This window comes from Triticum dicoccoides, chromosome 2B (assembly GCF_002162155.2).
Source record: "Triticum dicoccoides isolate Atlit2015 ecotype Zavitan chromosome 2B, WEW_v2.0, whole genome shotgun sequence".
NCBI classification, from domain to species: domain Eukaryota; kingdom Viridiplantae; phylum Streptophyta; class Magnoliopsida; order Poales; family Poaceae; genus Triticum; species Triticum dicoccoides.
Window position 1 is genome coordinate 741,464,100 of NC_041383.1, and position 7,899 is coordinate 741,471,998.

Here is a 7,899-nt window from a genome sequence, read left to right on the forward strand (position 1 = left end):
CTTCCTTCCTCCTCCTTAGTCGGTGTCTGCGCCCCATTGGGCATCGAGTACAATTCGGTGGTGGCCTGTCAGACAACAAAACAAAGATCAATCGACCGATTTGCAGCAAAGCAGAATGGATAAAGCAAGATCACAATCGGGGATAAGTGGCCGTACCGCATCCGGCGTATAAGTACAGTCGAGTGGCGGGATCCTCCTAGCCCCCTGAGGGTTGTCCTTGTTCCCTGTGATGGCGGCCACCCACCTCTCCAGCATGGCGTCGTCGACTGCTTTTGGATGGACCCGAGTGGTGTCTTCGGTACCGCAATACAGCCACATCGGGTGGCCTCGGTACTGGAGCGGTTGGATGCGCCGCCTAAGGAAGACTTCCAGAAGATCCATGCCCTTCACTCCGTACCGAACGAGTTGGACCACATGCTCCATCAACATTTTTACCTCGGCTTTCTCCTCAGGAAGCACCTTCAGAGAAGACGGTTTGTCCACTCGGTCCATGGAGAACGGAGGGAGACCAGTCGACTGCCCCGGCGTCGACTCGTCTTGGCAGTAGAACCAAGTCGACTGCCACCCTTTGACCGACTCAGGAAGGGTCATGGCCGGGAAAGTGCTCTTATTCCTCAACTGAATCCCAAGACCCCCACACATCTGAATAACCTTGGTCCTCTCATCATCCGGACTCGCCTTTTTTACTGTCTGTGAGCGATAGGTGAATATGTGCTTGAAGAGACCCCAGTGCGGTCGACAACCCAGGAAGTTCTCGCACATGGACACAAAGGCAGCAAGATAGGCGATGGAATTGGGATTGAAATGGTGGAGTTGCGCCCCAAAGAAATTCAGAAACCCACGGAAGAACACACTCGGTGGCAGAGAAAAACCACGATCTACGTGAGTGGCTAAGAGAACGCACTCACCCTCCTGCGGCTGCGGTTGACACTCGGACCCCGGGAGCCTCGCTGACCCGTGCGGGACCAGTGCCTCATTGGCCAGGTCGTTGAGATCTTTCTCTGTGATGGTCGAGCGGATCCAATCCCCTTGGACCCAACCCTTCGGCAAGCGGGACCTCGACGAAGATCCGCCCCGACTGGACGGTCTCCCCTTCGCTTGCCCCGTCGCCGTCGCCTTCTTCGCGTGCTCTAGGGCCGTCGTCTTCTCCTTCACCATTCTCGCCGGCAAAGCGCGCAAGAGGTGGATATGCGGAGCCAGGAGCAGGCGCAGTGGGCGGAGGCAGAGAGGGAAGAGAGAAGAATGGGAAGGCACAATTCAAAAAACCCTCCCCCAGCGCTTTATATAAGGACATTTTCGAGTGGCTGATGAGTGGGTCTGAGCGATCCTGTCACATCCTGAAACAGTCGCACACGCACGATATGTGGCAAAAAAGGCGGCACGGAAATGGAGGCGTCCACACCTTATCCCGTCCGATTGCCGCGGACCGCCCCGCTTCGCGCGCTTCCCAAATTTCGGATCCCGCAAAATCCGCTAGCAACAGATCAATCTGTCAGACAATATCTTTCCCGCGATCCGTCGCTTGGGAGTTCTCCAAAGTTCAAAAGTTCACTCGACAGAAGATAAGAATGGATCAACGCGACTGAAGTAAAAGTTGACGCCAACACCGAAAGAAAAATCACCAATCCAAGATACGACACAATCAAAGTGCAAGAAATGAGTCGGAGAAAATCATCAACTCCTTCCTCACTCGAACCTGGATCCATTCGGGGGCTAATGATGAGGATATGTACCTAGGGTAGGGTCATAGACCTATCTAGGATACCATGCCCAAGGACATCCTTAGACGAAGCTACCTTCCAGTCGACCAAGAGAGACTCCACTCGACCGGCTAGAAGACACTCGACAAACCTGAAGACACTCGACCATCAAGACCCACTCGACCATCAGGAGTTCAGGATCTACTCTGCATCCAAACGGTCTGTAATTAAGTAGTCTTAATTATCATGATGACACTTTAAGTAGGGCGTTACCAGTAACTCCCGGCCTTAATGTACTTTAATCCTCTGCTATGTGGGATGGCTGGGGTCCTGGCGTCCTCTATATAAGCCACCCCCCTCCACTGGTAGAAGGGTTCGCACCCCTGTAACTCATATACACAGAAATCAGTCGACCGCCTCCGGGCTCCGAGACGTAGGGCTGTTACTTCCTCCAAGAAGGGCTTGAACTCGATAAACACTCGTGTGTACAACTACTCCATAGCTAGGATCTTGCCTCTCCATACCTACCCCCCATTCTACTGTCAGACTTAGAACCGCGACAGGCAGGCCAGTAAGCTCAATGACATCAAATGCTTTGGCTTCATGATGGACATTTCCTGTCATCCACTCAAGGACCCAACTCTTAGGATCCCTGCTGTATCCTCTGATATGAAGCGTGGCGTAGAATTGAAGCAGCAACTCCTCATTCCAGTGCTCCTTATTAGTGACGAAATATAGTAAGCCAGCCTCTTTGAAGCAATCTAGAGCTTCTTCTAAACAGGAAGGCCAGCTATGGCTTCAGTATCAAGGCGCATATGCGGAAATATGTGGCCTTGGTTGTACAGAATGCATGAATAATAGCTGCGCTGCTGATAACTCCAGAACCGATCAGATGAAATCTTGGGCCTGGTGTAGTGGTTCTTATCTCTATCGAAGAAGGTGTTGTGTGCAATGAAGCCGTTGACATTGAAAGATCCTGGTGAGGTGGCATTACCTGGAAATCTGGGCAGTCTTGGCTTTGGCTTCTGAACCTGAGACATGTGCTCGACATGGTAATCAAATTGAGGACCAGCAGCAGGTGGAGGAATCAGAATAGGCCATCTAACAGTGACAAGTTGGCCATAGTTGTATGCTTGCTCGATGGTATGTGGCCTTGGAGGTGGAACATGAGAAGTGGCATTGACTTCAGGCTGCAGATTTGTGTCAGGTGCAGCATTGACTTCAACTGCTTCATGGGCTTCATTGGCTACTGGTGCACTACCCACTGTAGGCTCCACATTGGCTTCGGCCATGACAACGTCATTGGCTTTAGGAATGTCATTTGTGGCAGCCTCAGGATTCTCACCCTCCACTTGACTAGCTGGAGGTTCGTGCATAGACTGGTTCTCTTCATTTACTTCTTCTTGAGTTGCAGGGGGAGTAGCGACATGCTCTTCTTCTTGTGTTGCTCCGGCTGATGCAGTCGGAGGATCTTTAGCAGCATTGGCTTCGGACACAGGGACCGTCACAGAAGGATTGTCCTCAGGGAACACATGATGTGCCACTGAACTTGACAAGTTGGAGCCCTCTTTTGTGATGGTGGTCATGGAGACATATGGCTTCAGGCCTTTGCGAAGCCGTTGGAATACGGGTGACGCCTTTGGTGATGGTGATGTCTCCATGTAGTTGTCATTATTGGACATGGGGCTGATGACGGGCATAGATGACGGTTGGAGTGTACTTGGTGAGTCTTGATGTGGGGTAGCTTGCTGGGGGCGATCAGCCCATGATGCATCTTGTGAAATTGGCGTCAAAGGACGACCAATACTGATAAGCTCATTGTTCGTTTGAACAGGTGATGATACCGATGGCCGCTCGATCTGAGGAAGAACTTCATCATCTTCTACATTGTCTTGGGGACCAATGTCTTCAGTCACGATAGGATCAACGACTGGAACTTCTTGTTCTTTAGGAGCCTCTGTGGAAGCAGGCTCATGTACAATCAACTGATGTTCTTGATTGTCGGATGGAGGGGGAATAAAGGCAAGTGGTTCAACAACAAGGGGCTCTGTAGGAGCAGCCCGATCTCTCTTCTTGGTTTTTCTCTTCTTAGGGGGTGGTGCTTCATCAGTGGTGCACTTGGTTTTCCGCTTCCTGGCTTCGGCTTCAGCGGCCTTGGTCTTCTTCTGATCTGTAGCCACTGTGGAGACCTTAGGCTTCGAGCCTGTCATGCAGGCAGGGAAGACAATGCGAGGTTCTTCCCGCCTTGGAGCTTCAGTGTGGGCCACAGTAGGCTTCTTATTTTGCTTGGCAGCCATCTTGGGGTCAATACCAGGGCGCCCAAGTGCCTTGCACTTTTCATCTTCATTGTAAGCCTGAACACATTTGGCAGCAAGAACCTTCATGCGTTCTCTTGAGCCTTTGGCTTCTTCACGCTTCTTGCGAAAGGCCTCTTTAAGGTCATTCAGCATCACCTTGAATTTTTGGACATCAGCCACACTCAGCTTGGCCACATGCTTCTTGAACTGTTCCTTCTCGAAATCAATCTTGTGTTTCAGTTCAACAATTCGCTGGGCCAGAGCAAGCTCAGGAGCAATGGCGCCTCGGAAAGCAACGCTGATGCCAATGGGGAGCTGAAGGTCGTCAAAGCTGAGATCTTGATTGTCGAACCATTCATCAATGAAATTGTGCAAGATGTTCACATCAAAGAAGGGCAGATCAATGAAGATCTCCGCCTCTTGCTTGCTCTTGATCAGCTTCTCAAGGGCATCCTCACCAAATTCTTCATCTGAAGACAAATCAACGGCTTCAGATTCATTCCTCAGAATGGCTGCTGGTGTCAGTGCTTGACTTGTCCTTGGAGCAGTTTTCTTCTGAGGCTTCTCAGTCCGTTTGGAGACACGAGATTGATCTTTGGAGGTGTTCCTTGGAGCAGGAGGGGCAGTTGCCAATGGCTTCACTCGAGAAGCCTTTGGTGCAGCAGTGGGTTTGGAAGCCTTAGCTTTCTTCTGCTTCTTTGGCTTAGGAGTAGGAGCTGGAGCCTCTTCAGAGTCAGCAGCATCATCAGAATGATCCACTTTTGCACCTTGTACAGCTATGTGTGCGAGGAGGCCTTCAAAGTTGTAGAAGGGGCCGATCCTGTTCTCATTGGCTTCACGGGTGCCATCTTCCCGTGGAGAGGATAGACCAGGGTTGAAGTCAAGTCCGAATTCCTTCTTGTTCTACACAGCTGAGTCTTTGGCATACTGGTAATTTCGCTTGAAGAGATGGTCTTCGCGACACCATAGCAGAGAAGAAGGGTCAGCATTCTCTGGCTCTGGTCCGCGAACCATGCAAGGATAGAAGCCTTGCTCAATGGCTTCAGCTTGGGTTCTGGGTTGAAGATTTTTATACAGAATATCACCCCAGGGTGCCTTGATGGCATTCTTCTCTGCATATTCTTGAGTGATAAATCGGTACTTGAACCACTCTTCATCCTAGTATCTTCGGATCCATTGGATGCGATTCTTGCGACCAGTATAGGTTTCCTCAGGGTCCGTTTTGTACAGCTCATGCAAATCTGATGGGAAATCCTTGGAAGTGTTTCCACGATGCTTTTTCCCACCCTTCCTTGCTGGTTTCTCACTAGCCATGAAGCTTTACCTGAAAGGCTTCAGAACTTGCAAAGGCTTCTTGCGGCTAGTCAAACAAGAACCTGCTTCAGGTGAATTGATGTGACTCTGCAAGAATTCTGCAAACGAATGCAGACTATGAGAACCAAGGGATTCTCCCAGGGACATGTACCTGTGACATCATTAAAGGTGCCAGGGAAGGGGAAGAGGTCATATGCATTCTCAGAAGATTTTGACGATAAAACTGTTTGAAGACATTGACCTCATATCGCAAAGACATTCACTTCTATGATGAGAGTTGGTTCCAGAGTTGTACAAATCCAAGAATAAGTACAAGTGAGGAATCTAACTTTTGAAGAAGCATAAGTGAATATACTAGGCAAAATACGAGATGCAGAAAGAGATAAATTCATGTTCGAAGATCTAGAAACCACTTTTGGTAGGAAGGGATGAATCTATCAGATCAAAAAGACAGTAAAAAAAGTTTTAATTACCACAGGAAGAACTGCTAGACGGAGGGAAGGTTGAGGCCGAGCAGTTCAATCTCTCGTGCCCTAACTTGGCGACGAGAGACAGCTACGGCGGCGGCGGAGAATATGAGGTCAGTGGCCGGTGTGAGGACGGCGTCGGAGAAGTCGCGACAGCTAAGCACTTCGTCGCCGGCGTTGTTGAGTGCTAGAAGTGGCGCTAGGGTTTTCGGGAGGTGGCGAGGTGGAAGAAAAGTTTTTGACCACGATGGGATGTGCATTTATAAGGAAAGGGACAACACAACATAATTACGCAGGTGCCCCTGGCGATTCGCATATGATTTGGACAGATAGAGTTGAGGTAGAAGCATAGATAGGTTAGGGTCCGATCACATTCACTTAGATCAAAAGATTCAACACGAAGTCGTAACTATAAGTGAATGTTGTGGAGGACAGAACACAAATAGTATGCAAACGGTTTAAGTCCAAATCAATCATATGAAGATAAATTCGAATATAAGTCAAAAATAAAGATAACTCAGTTATGAAGACTATGCAAACATAACGGCAAGAGAAGCACCTCAAACAAAAGTTTGGTGGTGGCGTTACCCACCATATAGGAAGTATTAGACCTAGACACGACGCACAATTATCGTGGCGCTCCGAAGTCAAATTCCGCATTAATGTATTCACACTTGGAATGTATGTCTTCATTGATTGAAGATATATGTTACTTCGTGTGTTGCACATCTAAGTCATCAAAATGCATAAGAGTTAGGATGTGTGTCCCATTCACAGGACATTCGAGGATTCCAAGATATTTAGCTCACACTGCAACTTGCAAAACCTTTTCTCATCCAAGGGCTTAGTGAAGATATCAGCCAACTGCTCTTCCGTCTTGACGTGGATGATATCAATGTCTTCCTTCATAACATGATCTCTGAGGAAGTGATGACGAATCTCAATATGCTTTGTCTTTGAGTGCTGAACTGGGTTGTTGGCAATATTGATGGCACTCTCATTGTCGCAGTAGAGAGGCACATTCTTCAAGTGTATACCATAGTCCTCGAGAGTTTGCTTCATCCAGAGAAGCTGAGCACAGCAAGATCCAGCAGCAATGTATTCAGATTCAGCAGTGGAGAGAGATACACAGTTCTGCTTCTTTGAAGACCAACAGACAAGTGATCGTCCCAGAAAGTGACATGTTCCCGATGTGGACTTGCGATCAACCTTATCACGAGCATAATCAGCATCTGAGAATCCAACTAGATCAAACTCTGAGCCCTTTGGATACCATAATCCTAGTGTTGGGGTGTAAGCCAAATATCAAAGTATTCGCTTCACAGCTAAGTGATGCAATTCCTTTGGTGCCGCTTGGAATCGGGCACACATGCAAACACTAAGCATTATATCTGGCCTAGATGCACATAAATAAAGCAAAGAACCAATCATGGAGTGGTATACCTTTTGGTCGAATTCTTTACCATTGTCGTCGGGACCCAGATGACTTTTGGTTGGCATTAGCGTCGTGTATCCTTTGCAGTCTTGCATTCCAAACTTCTTCATGCAATCTTTGAGATATTTTTCTTGAGAGATGAAGATGCCGTTGCGTTGCTGACGGATTTGGATACCCAGAAAGAACTTTAGTTTACCCATCATGGACATCTGATATTGCTCTTGCATCATATGACCAAACTCATCACTGTATTTCTTGTTGGTGCAGCCGAAGATATTGTCATCCACATATATTTGGCACACAAACAGTTCACCGTCATAAGTCTTTGTGAAGAGAGAAGGGTCCAGTAAACCAGGTTTGAAGCCTTTGCTCTTCAGGAAGTCCTTGAGCATATCATACCAAGCGCGAGGGGCTTGTTTGACGCCATACAGTGCCTTGTTGAGCTTGTACATCATATCAGGATGTTTTGGATCTTCAAAGCCAGGAGGTTGTGCAACATATACTTCTTCTTCTATCTTTCCATTGAGAAAAGCACTCTTCACATCCATTTGATATAGGAGAATGTTGTGATGATTTGCCTAGGAAAGCAATATGCGAATAGCTTCAAGCCTTGCCACAGGAGAAAATTTTTCATAAAAGTCAATCCCTTCCACTTGAGTGTAGCCTTGAGCAACTAGACGAGCTTT